Genomic DNA, 13,691 nt, shown 5'->3' on the forward strand with positions numbered 1-13,691 from the left:
GAGGTCCATGAAGGGAATTCCCTGACTACTCTGGAACAGCTGCCATGTCTCTGTCCAAGCCTCTTTTGATGTTTTTCTTGGAGGAGTTTGACATGCCTTTTCCAGTGTTTCCGCTTATGCAGAAGGAAATCGTTTGGTAAATGGAGAAATATGGGGACTGACCGGCATTAGACTAGCACACCTTTGCAGAATTAAAGTTGGAAGACAGGGAGAACTTGGAACCGGATGTTACTCTGTGGTGATGGGCACAAGAAACTTATCTAAAATTTATCTAAGCACATCTGCTGAGAAGATCTATGGAACAGTCATAGCAGGAGGGTTTTGATCTTTTCCAGATGTTGAATAAATGTAAAAACTTCTTTAAAAACTGGCAGGTTTTATTTGACATGCATTTTCATGGACTGCAGTCCACCTTTTCAGATGCAGGAATGGGTTCCAATCTACAAAGCAGTTTTTAAGGTGCTCTAAGACTCTGTTGTTTTTGTTGCAGCAAACTAACCTGGCTACTGCCTTGGGAATTTGAACAAATGCAGCAGTGTTGTATCTGCTGGAGTGAGGAGGAGGAATGACAGGCAGCTAGATCAATTGATTGATTGATTGATCAATAGATAGAGAAGCAGATGAGTTTGAGTATCCTGACTCTTAGCTTTCTTTAAGTGATTTCTTATGGATTGCTGCCCACATGCTGTCCCTCCTTCCTTCAAGTAAGTTAAATTGTTTTTCTTTCTCTTTCATGGATGGCTAACCAAAATGCTCTGTGTTTATGGTGGCCATAGGCATAATGTATATATGGAAGCTGACTCTGGCGGCTTCTGTATTCAAGTCAAGATTTGTTTTCTTGTATTCTTTCTTGAATGGGTCTGTCTTGGAACAATTGCCCTTACCTTACCATGAGCATCCTGGGAGATTATCTCTAATTCACAAATATAGATGTACATTGTGATTTTGTTTTGCTCATCATAGAGACCACTGATCCCTACAAAGAACAGAATTATATGGTTTGCAGGTGTATGGAGGCCACAGAAGAGATTTCACCCACTCACTTTTACTCACAGAAGGTGCATCCATGAATTGAATGGACAGTGTTGGATACAACCCTAAATGTCCCATGGTATGAATGCATAGTATTCTCTTCTGTTGCCTGTATTCCTCTGCCACAATTACAGGTAGCAGGAGACAATATTGCATATGAGGTCCTTCTAGTGAATTAGTTCAACTATATACCTTAAAGGTCTATATTCAACCTTCTACATGGAAGGAGAAAAAAGTCTGCAACATCCAGTGCCCCCCTCAGCCTCCGTCTGGCTCCATGTAGAAGTTTTCATAGAATTAGTCCATAGCTAAAACATCTCTGACAGATGGCTGTCAAAACTCTGTTGTAGGAGAGTCTACCATGTTCTTATGTAGACTGTCCCATCACCTAATACCAACTTGTTTTACAATCAGGAAGTTCATATCAATGTTTAATTAGAAACTCTTTCTGGCCAAATCCTTTTGTGTAATGTAACCAAATGTGTAAGTTTTATTCTATTCTTTGCAAATAAATAAAGAGGCCTCACCATGATTCTCAAAGGGACACATGGACTCTGGCTCGGTGCATGCATGCGGTCCCCCAAGAATTGACGGGGGCACTCTTTATTTAACCCATGAAGAATAGACCAAAACTTACAAATATTCTTGCATTATGCAATAGGATTTCAGCTAGTGTACATTTCATTCAGGTATGAGGCTGAGAGTTCAGTTCCCCACTGTGTCTCCTAGAAAAGCAAGCCTGTGTGGCCTTGGACAGGCTGCACAGTCTCGGAATGCCCTCAGGAGAAGGGAATAGCAAATCACTTCTGAACACTATCTACCTGGAAAATCCTGCAAATGCTCCCTGTAAGTCAGAACTGACATGTCAGCACACAATTATTATTATTATGTTTCTATGGGAAGGATACATAACCATGCTTGTCTATACATTTGGATATCTTAAAAATAAGTGTTATTTCAAGTTTGACTTTAAGATGGAGAAACTGTACATGACTAAGTGAGACAATTATTGAGTTTCACAAAGAATCTGCGTTCGAAATGTAATCTGCTCTTAAATTACTGGACCTGGAAACTTGGGTTGTTTTCATGTGTTATAAAAATGGCATGATTGTACACCAAGAGCAATAGTTTAAATAATGAGTTAGATCTGCACATACATCTGTTGTGGATTACTTCTTTATCTTCTTCTCTGCCTCATTTGTTATCACCTCTATGATTTTTTCCACCCTCATATTCACCTTGCATATAATTCTCACCATGGTATTTGCCATTGCCATTTTCTCCACCTGTGTCTTTGCCAGGGTCTGCACCTTCATCTGTACCATCACCATAGTCCACATCTGTGTCAGTGCTGTAGCCTTTGTCCCCACCTTCATCCATGCCATTCCCTACATCCCCATTTTCATTTTTTCCATTGTCATTTTCTCCGCCTTCACCCTTGCCGTTTTCTCCGCCTTCACCCTTGCCATTTTCTCCACCTTCACCCTTGCCGTTTTCTCCGCCTTCACCCTTGCCGTTTTCTCCGCCTTCACCCTTGCCGTTTTCTCCGCCTTCACCCTTGCCGTTTTCTCCGCCTTCACCCTTGCCGTTTTCTCCGCCTTCACCCTTGCCGTTTTCTCCGCCTTCACCCTTGCCGTTTTCTCCGCCTTCACCCTTGCCGTTTTCTCCGCCTTCACCCTTGCCGTTTTCTCCGCCTTCACCCTTGCCGTTTTCTCCGCCTTCACCCTTGCCGTTTTCTCCGCCTTCACCCTTGCCGTTTTCTCCGCCTTCACCCTTGCCTTTTTCTCCGCCTTCACCCTTGCCGTTTTCTCCACCTTCACCCTTGCCTTTTTCTCCACCTTCACCCTTGCCATTTTCTCCATCTTCACCCTTGCTGTTTTCTCCGCCTTCACCCTTGCCATTTTCTCCATCTTCACCCTTGCCGTTTTCTCCGCCGTTCCCTTTGCCATTTTCTCCATCTTCACCATTGCCGTTTTCTCCGCCGTTCCCTTTGCCATTTTCTCCATCTTCACCATTGCCGTTTTCTCCGCCGTTCCCTTTGCCATTTTCTCCATCTTCACCATTGCCGTTTTCTCCGCCGTTCCCTTTGCCATTTTCTCCATCTTCACCATTGCCGTTTTCTCCGCCGTTCCCTTTGCCATTTTCTCCATCTTCACCATTGCCGTTTTCTCCGCCGTTCCCTTTGCCATTTTCTCCATCTTCACCATTGCCGTTTTCTCCGCCGTTCCCTTTGCCATTTTCTCCATCTTCACCATTGCCGTTTTCTCCGCCGTTCCCTTTGCCATTTTCTCCATCTTCACCATTGCCGTTTTCTCCGCCGTTCCCTTTGCCATTTTCTCCATCTTCACCATTGCCGTTTTCTCCGCCGTTCCCTTTGCCATTTTCTCCATCTTCACCATTGCCGTTTTCTCCGCCGTTCCCTTTGCCATTTTCTCCATCTTCACCATTGCCATTTTCTCCGCCGTTCCCTTTGCCGGTTTCTCCACCTTCACCATTGCCGTTTTTTCCGCCGTTACCATTGCCGTTTTCTCCACCGTTACCATTGCCGTTTTCTCCACCTTCACCGTTGCCTTTTTTCCCACCGTTACCATTGCCGTTTTCTCCACCTCCATCTTCGCCATTACCACCAGCTTCTTGCTTAGACTGAGTAGTGAATAAAGTGATCATGAATCTGTCAGCTTTTATTTATTGTATATGGAGAATTAGCACATAGGAAATTAGAGATATTTGTATATGTGTGTAATGAGTAGAGGTTGAATGCATCTCTCCACTTATATAAGTACCACTAATTTCAATGAGCTTACTTGTGATTATTTAGTTGTGGATAAATCCTAAGATTATTTGTGATCTTAGTAAATTGTACTTTATTCACTGCTACCCTTTGCTCTCTCTCTCTCTCCCCCCCTGTGTGTGTGTGTGTGTTTGTGTGTGTGTGTGTGTTTGTGTGTGTGTGTGCACGCGCACGCATGCGCGCGCACGTGCACATGTATGGTGACAGAGCATGCTGGTGGGGAACAACAGCTGCTGAGACATAAGTTGTGATCTACTTGGATACCTATGGATGGACTTTGTGGGAAACTAGATGCTGAACTGTGGTAAATTGGCTCAGGTCTATTTTAGCAATGCTTCTCTTTTATCATTGCAGCTGAAAAAAGAACATTTTGCCTGTACCAAAAATTTTAATTATTAGCCATGACATAATACTTTGATGATGTGAACAAGTTCCAATAAAACAGAATATCAATAGGATGCATAATAACAACTGCATACTATTTTCTCTAGTGGTTAGCAAAGGTTGATTAGCAGTTGTAAAAATCCTCCCATTACATGCTTTTAAAACGTGTTCAGCCAAGAGCAATCCAGCATTTTCCTGCCACTTAAAGGGAAAAAATGCATAAAAGTGAGCACTAGGGCTGTGCGTGTGTGGGTCTCTTGATTCAGTCTGGACTCATATTTATAAGAGTCATTTTATATAAAATTTCATATTACACTCATAATATGTCCTTCTGGATAGACTGGCTGGATTGGGAGTTGGGGGCACCACTTTACGGTGGTTCTGCTCCTTCCTGGCTGACCGTGTCCAGAGGGTGGTGCTGGGGGACAGTTGCTCTGCCCCATGGCATTTATGTCATGGGGTTCCTCAGGGCTCAGTACTGTCCCCCATGCTGTTTAACATCTACATGGAACCGCTGGGAGAGGTCATCAGGAGGTTTGGGCTGAGGAGTCAGCAATATGCTGATGATACTCAGCTCTACCTCTCATTTTCCACCAATCCAGGTGAGGCGGTTTCTGTGCTGAACTTGTGTCTGGATCTGATAATGGACTGGATGAGGGTTAAGAAATTGAAACTCAGTCCAGACGGAAGTGCTGTTAGTGGATACTTTGCTGGACAGGCTGGAGGGCCATTTCCCTGCCCTGAATGGGGTTACACTCCCCCTAATGGACAGGGTACACAGCCTGGGGATGCTCCTGAACCCCAGTCTAACACTGGAAGCCCAGGTGGACTTGGTGGCCAGGGACACCTTCCTTCAGCTGTGGAAATTATGCAGCTATGGCCCTACCGGGATGAGCGGAGTCTCATGACAGTTACACATGGACTGGTAACATTTCGTATAGATTATTGCAATGTGCTCTATGTGGGGCTGCCTTTGAAGACAGTCCAGTGACTGCAACTGGTCCAGAATCAAGCTGCACAGCTGGTGAGTGGTGGGGCTGCAGGGGACATATCAAGCTGATTTTGATTAAATTACATTGGATACCAGTTGCTGCCCGGGCCCAATTCAAAGTGCTTGTTTTGACATATAAAGCCCTAAACGGCTTGGGCCCTGGATACCTGAAGGACCACCTCCTTCCATATGAGCCTACCCAGCAGTTAAGATCTAGCCAGGGGGCCCTTTTGAAAGAGCCGGCCCTCAAGGAGGTAAGAGGGATGGCTTGTAGACAAAGGGCCTTTTTGGCAGCTGCCCCCTGACTATGGAACGCCCTCCCGACTGAGATTCATCTGGCGCCAACTCTGATGACATTTTGGCACCAGGTCAAAATCTTCCTGTTCCAGAAGGCTTTTAATTGAAATCATATCAACTGTGGGTCCTGATGGCAATTTTAGAGTATCTATTTTAATTGTACATTATTTTAATTGTTTTATCTTTTTTTGCATTTTAATTGTATTTTAGTTTTTGTAAGCCGCCCAGAAAATTATGGGTAGAGTGAGCGGCATATAAGTAAACAAACAAACAAACAAATAAACACATTTTGTGCCTGAATATCCGTGGATTTATAAATTCAGATAGCTGGCCTCCCATTGACTTGCATTGGGAAATCAAAATGGCTGGAAGGTATTTTATTTTTTCACTGATGTAAAATAAATTTTCAGGCACAATAGAAAACAAAGAAGGAAATAAACCTGCCAAATATAAAGTGAGCAACCTATGGAGTTGCATGTTAGGCACTTTTATACTTTGCTTTAAAAATGTGTGATCTGAACTGATTTGTAACTTTACTTCATTTCATTCTGGAGCCAAAGCTAAGGTTCCTCTGTGATCTGGTCTGAATCTGGTTGATTTGGCTAATAATTTGGGCTAGGACCAAAGCCAATGCATAGCCCTAAAGAAAATTACACTCGGAGGGAAAATGTTTAGATTGGTGTATCCCCACCATTTCCTTCTGAACTTTATAAAATTTGGCCAGACCCGTTGGGTTGCAGTGTTCCCAGGATGAAAAAAAGAATTTGTATCATTATATCTTTAATTGATTTATGTGTGAGCAGTGATGGTGAAACTACAGAGGTAATACCTCACTGGAAAAACATCCCAGTGCAAAAACACAATGGCAACTTAGGAAGGACCACGAGAAACAGTGAGACTGCAGCCATTTCCTTACAAATGCAGTTCAGACAATCTGTGGCCAATATCCTGTTGCAGAAATCCAGATGTGCAAGGGCAACCACACAGTGGTTTCCCCTCTCCACTGATCTACCTTTTGCACAATTGACTGTGTGATTGATTAGGGACCCAGTTTGGAAACCTGGCAGGTTTTTCTTTGTATGAATTGGTAGATGGATAAAGTGGGTAAATACAAGAAAGATAAAATGGTTACATGTTATATTTATTTGGATATAAAGACATTTGGAACTTGCCTCTGTTCTGCACTCTCCATTATACAATATGCCGAAATAATCTCCATATCTCCTAAAAAAGAGAATAACACAATCAACAAATTAATCATCAGGATAACACAAGCCACTCTCATCTAGAACATTTGCTTCCTCTCATTCAGATCTGGAATCAGTTTTTTTTTAATTAGGTGGAGGAGAACAGCCTCACCTCAAAGGGTTTTCTGTTTCAATAGTAGGGTATTAAAAACCAAGTTTACTAACCTCCAGGCTCTGCAGAAAAGGCACATGTTAGCAAATGTCACATTTTGAGTGCTGCAGACAGGTCTGTAGCCATCATAGCAGAACCCTGTTACTGGGTATTGACTGCAGATATTTGGCTGGGGGAAAAAATGAAATAGTTACTCCAACATACATGTAGAATTTATAAAGTGTATTCAGCTTGTAAGTGTATTACAGCCGTTGCTTTGAAAAGGAAATTATAACAGATAATGTCAATTATGCTCCTTGTCCTTTCTTACATTCTGTGGGTTGCAGCTTACTAAATCCTCTGAACTGGCTGGAATTGTTTTAGGAAACATTTCCATCATATAAGATCCCATCTATAATCTAAAATAGTAAAATCAAAGCACAGTAGTCCAACTTGCTTTATCCAGCACACTGCTGCTGCTTCATCATATGTGTATTGTAGCTATTGGAGGGCTGTCTGGCATCACTCAGCACTTTAGATAATGAAAAGGCAGGCAAGCCGTGGCGGGAGGAGAAGAGAGCATGCAGAAAAGCAAAGTAGCATCCAAATTGCAACACTCGGAGAAGTGAGAGAAAAGTCAACAGCAACATTCACAGTCACCTGAGGAGAACTGGGTTGGGGAATAGAGGGAGTGTTCTGTCCCAAGACAATGCCAGGTGATGAGGGGGATAGAAGATGTCAAAGGGACAAAAGTCAAACAGAGAAACGAAAAGAAAAACATTTGAATCAAGCTTGTTTTTGCTTGGTCAGGACTATACACATCTGTAATTTGATTTCCATAAACTCTCTCTCTCTCTCTCTCTCTCTCTCTCTGTGTGTGTGTGTGTGTGTGTGTGTGTGTGTGTATCTACCTGTATATCTACATATGTGTGTCCATTCCCATATGTTTCAGTATCTCTGTATCAGTGTTTCACAACTGTTTTGTGACCCCCCCCTTTTGTAATAGCTCTGTAACCTACGACAACCCACCACCACCATAATATTTGCAGAAAAAGGCATTCTTAGTGGGGTAAAGAAAAAACATTAAAATTGATTTTTCAGAATATAATTCTACCCTAATATTTGATGTGGTAGTTGTACTTGCATCTGGGCAACCAGCTTCAAAATTTGTGGCTGAATGTTTGTTAAAGCTACTCCCCCCCACCCCAACAGTCTCTTAATGGGCTCTGGAAGGTAGAGGTTATAAGAATATGTTAAAATTGAGTTTTACTGGGGTAGGGTGAATTTTCCTTCAGGAAGTGAAATGTTGCCCTTTTCCTCCTCCTTTCAAGAGGTGGCTCCACTGCCTCAAACTGTTCTCCCTAAGATGTTGGCAGCAGCATGCAGCTGAGGCAAGGAGGGAGTGAAATCACCGCACTGGCAGCCTTTTCCTCCTCTCCCTCCATTTCTCCACTCCCACTCAAGCCTGCCATTGCCTCCTTGCCTCTCAACACCCGTCATGGTGGCTGGCCTGGCTTACATGAGCTGCAGCTAGGTCCCACCTCCACTCCTCCCTGTCCCAATCTCCCATCCCAGCCACCCACCAGAGAGAAGAAGCTGCTTCCACGGGAGAAGGAGAGTGTGCAGACAGGGGCTTCAGGTGCCCAGGAGCCCCACAGTGGGGAGCGAACAGAGCTTGAGGTATGAGAAAGAGAGGGGGTGGACCAGACAGAAGGGAACCAGGGAGGACAACATGTCCCCCTTCTCCAAAAACTGTGACAACCCCCCAGAAAACATTTTATGACCCCCCCAATGGGGGTTGCAACCCACAGGTTGGGAACTTGTGATCTATATATTTATCACATAGTCAGCTGCTGCTAGAATGCAAAAGTCACCATATGTGAATATGTGAAAGAGTGTGAGATGAAATATTAGGTTCCTCCCAAACTGAGTAGCAATGATACTTACACATCGTCTTTTATAAGGCAGACCTAAAAAAGTTCCACAACTGGAAAAAGAGAGAGTCTGGAATTAGCAGATAATGTTTTTCTGTATTTATGAGCCACAATAACATATTCAATTTTTATTTTCTACTTCTGTGTTATTGCTTATGAATGTAGATACTCAGAATCAAACTGTTGTTCCCTCTACTGGCATCCTAAGAATATCTGAAAGTTCTTCCTAACTTAATTTGTGAATACTTTTTTTTAAAACTGATGGTAACAGTAATACTTACAAGAGTAATGAATGAGGAAATGTGATACACTATTTTGGATATCCTTTCTGAAAGGGTTGAATGATTTTGGGTGCTTTTAGGCTATTATTGCTCACAATTAAAATTGAAAAATAAAGTGGTAGCTGGCACATGATCCAGCAAATAATGAAAACCAAAAAGTGGTTGGTATCATGATCCAACTGGTTAATAGTTTAAGCCTTTTTATAATCTATTATGAATGAATGTATTGACCAGCCGTCCACTGTCTAGGAACAACTGCTATCTACAGCTACATAGCAGTTATAATCTGTTAGTCCATCTGTTCCTAGGCTGGCTTGTATCAATGGTTCTGCCATCATGGTGCTGTAATAGACACTAGAATGACATGGTGCTAAGCAGATGGACTGTGAGCAGTACTTTATCTCAGGATAGAAAGAAGACATCATAGATATATTGGCAAGTATTCAGAAACAAGTGGACTTCAAGGACTGGTGGGACACAGATATAGAGATGTAGCCCCCAGTCCATCACTATTAACAACCAGCCTTCCATCTCATGGAATCACAGAATCCTGGACTTGGAAGGGGTCTATAAGGCCATCAGTTCCAACCTCCTGCTCAATGCAGAAATCCAGATCAAAAGAAATCTGACAGATGGTGGTCTCTTTTTCTCTTGAGTGCCTTTAGTGTTGAACCAATCACTAACTCCCAAGGTACTGTAATTGGTTCCATTGTTATACAGCTCTAATAATAAGTTCTTCCTGATATTTAACAGGATTGTGGCTTCCTCTAACTTGAGCCCATTATTACATGTCCTGCACTCTGGTATTATTGAGAACAGATCCCACTCCTCCACTCTATGACAATCTTTCAAGTATTTGAAGAGTGCTACCATATCTCTCTTCAATCTTCTTTTCTCAAGACTAAACATGCCCAGTTCTTTCAGTGTTTCCTCACTGAGCTTGGTTTTCAGTCCCCTTATCATCCTTGTTGCCCTCCTCTGAACTTGTTCCAGGTTGTCAACGTCCTTCTTAAACTGCAATGTCCAGAATTAGAGACAGTACACTGTACTCAAATCAAGGCCTAACCAGTGCTAAACAAAGAGGAACTAGTACTTCACGGGATTTGGACATTATGCTTCTGTTAGTGCGACTAAAATAGCATTTGCCATTTTTGAAGCCATATCACACTGTTAGGTCGTATTCAGCCTGTGATCTACAACAATTCCAAGATCCTTCTCACTCATCGTATTCACAGTAGGCATCCTTCAGTCTCGGGGAAGACTGCAGTCTCATAGTATTACTGAGCCAACTATCTCTAATCTTGTAACTGTGCATTTTTTGGTTGTTGTTTTTTTTTTTTGCCATAGGTGTAGAATTTTGCACTTATACCTATTAAATTTCATTCTGTTCTTTTCAGCCCAGTGCTCAAGCCTATAAAGATCATTTTCAATTTTGTTTCTGTCTTCCAGTGTATTAGTTATTCCACCAAATGTTGCGTTGTCCACAAATTCAATAAGCATTCCTTGGACCCTCTCAGCTAAGTCATTAATGGAAATATTGAAGATCATGGGTCCTGGGGCTGAGTCTTGTGGCACCCTACATGTTGCCTCCTTCCAAATGATAATCATTCTCTGAGTATAATTCTGTAACCAACTGTGTATCTATCAGACACAATCCAGTCCGCACCTAGTAAGATTGCTAATCAGAATATCATAGGTCACCTTGTCAAAAGCTTTGCTTAAGTCAGGATACAGTGGTGCCTCACAAGACAATTGCCTCGTGGGACAATTAATCTGCAAGACGATTGTTTTTTGTGATTGCTGTTGCGCTTCGCAAGACGATGTTTTCTACGGACGATTTTCGCAAGACGACGATTTTTCCCCATTGGAACGCATTAAGTAGATTTCAATGCATTTCACAAGATGATGTTTTCACAAGATTAGTTTTTTGCAAAACGAATTAACATCGTCTTGTGAGACACCACTGTATATATTTTGTTTATAGCATTCCCATTGTCTGCCAGGGAGGTTACGCAATAAAAAAATGAGATAAGATTAGTTTGGGAGAATTTGTCCTTGACAAATGATTATTACTGGACTGCTTTCAAGGTACAGTACTTGCAGCATGATTGCTTTATAATTTGCTCCAGAATTTTCTCTGGAATTGATGACAAGCTGACTGGTCTTTAGTTCCCAGGTTTCTCCTTTTTGCTGTTTTTAAAGAAAGGGACAATGTTAGCCCTCTTCCAATCATCTAGTACTTTGCCCATCCTCCACAATTTTAAGAAAATAATAAACAGCGGTTCAAAGAGTTCTTCAGCCATTTCCTTAATATTATTGGATGTTGCTCTTTGGGCCCTGGAGATTATTTGTTTACCTATTGCAAGATGCAATCTTGTCCCCTCCATTTGTACTTCAGAGGGTTATAGTCTGTCATTTGGGAAAAGATCTGATGGAAACAATAGCCTTTTAAAGGTAATTTCAGCATGTCTTGGCTTGTTTTGAGAACAAACTAGCTTTCTTTCAAAACTGGATCACATCCAATTTTTAAATATTCCACGGTGTAGGCCTTCAATATATGTGGGGAGTATGTGGTGGCCTCTATCCCTGAGGCAGCTATCTACTCCTGCCTTAAGCATTTTAGAGATCAAAAGAGGAGCATGTGTGTTTGACCAAGGTTCTCATATGCCACAAATAACTTTGCAAGCCCCTCTCTCTGTACTTATATATTGTTGAGGCTCTTTGATGACTGGCAGTCTATGTTCACATAAAGCAGGTATACAAAACCTATGCCGCTCCAGATACTATTGGAGTACAGCTTTCATTGTAATGCTATGCAGGACTCATGGGAGTTGAAGCCACAACATGATCCTGTACATCCATCTCTCTTCCATGTTTCTAAAGGCAAAGAGGAGAATTTTTCTTGCGATTAAAGCAGAAGTGGGCAAGACCTTAGGGCTTAGAGGTAAATTCAAGCCCACAGCCCCCATTGCAGGCCACATCAGGCAGCAAAATTGCGCGTGACAGCCATTAAAAAAAAATCAAATGCCTCTCAAAACCTGTACTATTATTTTGTTGTTGTTGCTTTCAGTAACACTTTGTAATAAGCCTGCTCTTTGGTTTTGCTAAAGTGTGGGAGATGAAAAATTCCTGGAAAGCCCCAAAGGTACCAGAGTTCTTTTTGACTTAATGAAAAGTCATTTTGGACCAAAAGAATTATTTGGAAATGGAGGGTTCTGGAGTTGCTCTAGAGGGCTCATAACTACCCCCAGGGGCTGCATGAAGCCTGCAGTCTACACTTTGGTCATCCCCAGATTAAATAACTACTAGTGGAATGTTCCTTCTTATGAACAAAACCTGTTCAGTGACTAAGAATTCATGCCAATGGCTGCAGTGGGTGAACTGAATAGGCCGTGCATGGCATGGTGCCAAGTAGCCTTCAAGTGCCATGTATGGACAATTTGACATAGATGTGAAAAGATGTGCCTATTCTCCACTCACAGATTTAGCTACCAGAGACTTGGTAGTTAGGAGGTGAAACTTAAAAGAAAAACAGCTCTGACTCATGGAGGAGCTTTCTGGGGAAAGCAGCAAGGTTTACCTCAGAAATCTTATGAATGGATATAAATTGCAGGTCTTAAAATGAACTGTTTTAAAAAGTCTGTGTTTACAAAATAAAAAATTCAGACAATACAAGTTAGCACAAACAAGAAAGACACATTTGTTTTTAAAACAACTTAAAAACCCCTAACTTTCCTTGTAATATAGGGCATATTTTCATTTAATTCCCTTTAAAATGAATTTCTTATTTCTCTGATAGATATGAAAAGTTACTTTTTGAAGTTACAGCTCCCAGAATTCCCCAGGTAGCATTGCCAACACTCATGAAAGTTTATTTTAAATAACACCATTCAAAACCTCTGTTTACTCCAGTCTCTTTGAAAGTTGGCAGACTTGTAATCTTTTAGAATAACAGAATGCCTGGAAATGTCATGTTATTGAAATGCAAAATGCCAAAATTACAAAGGAGAAAAACAATAGATTTTCCACTAAAATGGAATGAAAAGGGAGGTAGCATGAAAATGAACATAATAAACAAAGATAAAGCTAAATGAATTTGGTTTTGGTTTGGGGAAAAATTCCATACTTTTTCCTGTTCACGTTCCCAGCACAAATTATCCAACTGCTGCTGCAACAAGTTACTATTCTAGATCAGGCGTCAGGGAATTTTTTAACCTTTTACCTCCCTCCCCCCCCCAAAAAATTATATATGCTGACATTGCCCCCTTGATTTGAAAGGAAGGAAACCTTACCTTATTTGAATTCAAAATCTTATTGAATCTACACAGGCTGTGTACCGAACTGGCAGGATGCACCAAATTTAATAAAGATGTGCACTATTTTTGCTGGAACACATTGCACTCCAGCCATGAGGTGGTATAGGGAGTAATAAGCTGTCCAACGTGTCTAGCAAGTTGCATTAAAGTTTTGCTAACTCGCAGAGGATTTAATCATCATCAGTGGCTGCCAGAGTGGTCCTAGCAATGACATGCTTGATAGAGACAGCCAATGCGGGGGGGGGGGGGGTTTTCCTACCACTTCAATCATTCTGTGTGTGGTGTGCAAAAAGGAACAAACCAGGCTAAAGGTCATGTCACCCACCC

The sequence above is a fragment of the Pogona vitticeps genome, chromosome 2 (assembly GCF_051106095.1).
Source record: "Pogona vitticeps strain Pit_001003342236 chromosome 2, PviZW2.1, whole genome shotgun sequence".
In the NCBI taxonomy this organism is placed as follows: Eukaryota; Metazoa; Chordata; class Lepidosauria; order Squamata; family Agamidae; genus Pogona; species Pogona vitticeps.